The following is a 2,428-nucleotide window of genomic DNA, read 5'->3' on the forward strand; positions in this document are numbered from 1 at the left end:
GAGAATGCATTTTGTTATGCAGGGAAATATGCAGAGCCATGCCCACTCATTGAGGAAGCATTTCACCCTTCAGGTATATGCACAGAACCACTGTCATGTTGCTGTTTGTATATAGGTCAAGCTATAGGTAACTGGTCTGGCAAGCAAGCCTGTTGTAAAAAGCTTAAGTGGAGCCACACCTACTTATTAATCCATCATAGCTATGTTTTGTTTCTTGTAGATGATTCTTATAACCTCAATATACTCTACGCAACAAATAAACCTGAGAAGTTATGGATCTTTTTAACTTCATATTTTTACACAGGGTCTATACTACTCAATCCAGGTCACATCTGGGTCTCATCCAGATTACTAATCCACGTCAACAGGTCATGCGGGTTAGCAGTAGTAACCCACTTACAGCACTGATTAATATTTAATACAATATATGCATTGGCTCAAAGTTATGCTTTTAAAACAATGGATGATACACCTATAGGCTTAGGAATGTCAGTCACAATAGCTCATATGTACATGCTGTACATAATGGGTTAATCTGTTTTTTGATTGATACAGTATATCATCAGTTTAAGCTAGCTAGATTTCAAGGCATGCTGGAAAGGTGTCAGTAAACTAAAGTTAATCTCGATTGCAATTGGAACTACTTGCTAAACTGGAGGATAAGCTTTCCTCAGTTATCAAAAATCTCTCTTGCTTGGTATTAATAGCATCCAGAACCAATGCATGAATGTTCCTAGCTAGTTCACACCTCCGTTCAACACGTGGTGAGACAGGAGGTTTAACACCTCAAGCAAACAGCAGGCACTCATGATACACAAACACTTACCGCTACCACGAGGACAGATCAACCGGGCAACGCAATAAAGAGGCTCTACGAGGCTCAAATTTATCTCCTAGCAACTTCCACGACTTCTAACCAAGATTTTAAAGCTCGGAAATCCGAAAGGAAATGACGTGATTAACCGTGAAATCACGGAAATCAACCGTAAAAGAAACTTATGTCTGAAATCGTCTGGAAATCAGAAATCAGCTTTGAAATCAGAAATCAACTTTGAAATCAGAAATCAGTCCTTGAAATCAGAAATCATGCAATTGATATGAAATCTCGTACGCTTTTGGACGATTTTTAGAAGGTGTCGGACCCCTCGCCCCAACATAATTTGTCCTCTAAGGGCACGGCTTAAAGAATGACACAAGAGTACAACTGCGGTTACCAGTTGTTGACACAAGCTGTGAGTAATTAGCACATGTAGCTAGCTTAAAAGGAAGTGTGCAAAATCGCCTAATACAATTGTCACCATGCATTATTGCATTTTATAGCACCCCCACACAAAATTACACATGTAATTACAACATACAGAGGAGACACATGAATACCAAACACTTTTCACAACAATAATGTAAGAATTGTACAATAATGACTGTAATATAACTGCTATGCAAATGTTTTCCAGTGGCCCGCCATGGTAGCAAGTCTCACATGACGGCATGTATATTCATCCAAACACAATGGGAGTAACGAGTAAGTATGATGACAACAAGTTGGTATGACTCCATTTGTAGAATCCAGATGAGTGGGTGTGGCTCCAGTATGTCTAAACAGTTAACAAACATTCCTGTTATAAATACGTGCTAGAGTTGCAATATAATAGTATAGTATTTAAATGCAATAATACATAGTCTCCATTGCATCACTATCAAACGACACTAAGTGGAGGATATTGTTGCATCTCTAGTATGTACACTCTATCAGTACAACCTATCTTAATGGCCACTAGTATAGAAAGACAACCACTCTTGAAAAGCCAATTCCAATTGAGAATTTATACACTGTTACCTGCTGAATGAGTGAAGGTGGCAATAAACAAGTTCCACCGTAATTTATACACGTGATCTGATCCTGTATATTGGATGAGATCCACTTGGCCAGGACAAAATGTGACTCAAGTGCCCTGGATGATCCATACTCAACCAACTTATGACCCAGTGGCACAATGGAACTGACTATTTATAGAGAATACAATTATATTTATTTCTAAGATGTGTGGATGTGTGGACACATTACAACACATTACATGTACATACAAGACATGCTACGTACTGTTTTAGCATTTCAAGTCACCACATTATACACGTACCAGTCAACAATGCTTCAGTAAACCTGAAGAAAAGTTACGAAAAATAAAAATTCACATAAGTACAATGAAACCTCATCATTAATATGGCAGGCTGTGGGACCAAAAAATTTGGCCTGAATAACAAGGTGGCCTTATTAATGAGGTCATAAGTAATGCTTAGCTATATTTGGGACATACTAGAGGTGGCCAATATAATGAGGTGGTCTTATTAAAGAGGTGGCCACTAAGTGAGGTTTCACTGTACATATAGTTCACAATATTGTGAACAATATTAATGGTTATAAAACAAT

The 2,428-nt window shown here is 38.0% G+C and overlaps 1 long non-coding RNA gene across 1 annotated transcript; it reads right to left on the reverse strand.

Moving 5' to 3' along the window:
* Positions 1-1,364: 1,364 nt before the first annotated feature.
* Positions 1,365-2,156, reverse strand: LOC136240362 (uncharacterized). Its single transcript, XR_010693776.1, has 2 exons — positions 2,102-2,156; positions 1,365-1,595 (listed from the first exon to the last, which is right to left on the reverse strand). It is a non-coding gene; the product is annotated as an uncharacterized lncRNA (long non-coding RNA).
* Positions 2,157-2,428: the final 272 nt, after the last annotated feature.

Source organism: Dysidea avara, chromosome 12 (assembly GCF_963678975.1).
Source record: "Dysidea avara chromosome 12, odDysAvar1.4, whole genome shotgun sequence".
Lineage (NCBI taxonomy): Eukaryota > Metazoa > Porifera > Demospongiae > Dictyoceratida > Dysideidae > Dysidea > Dysidea avara.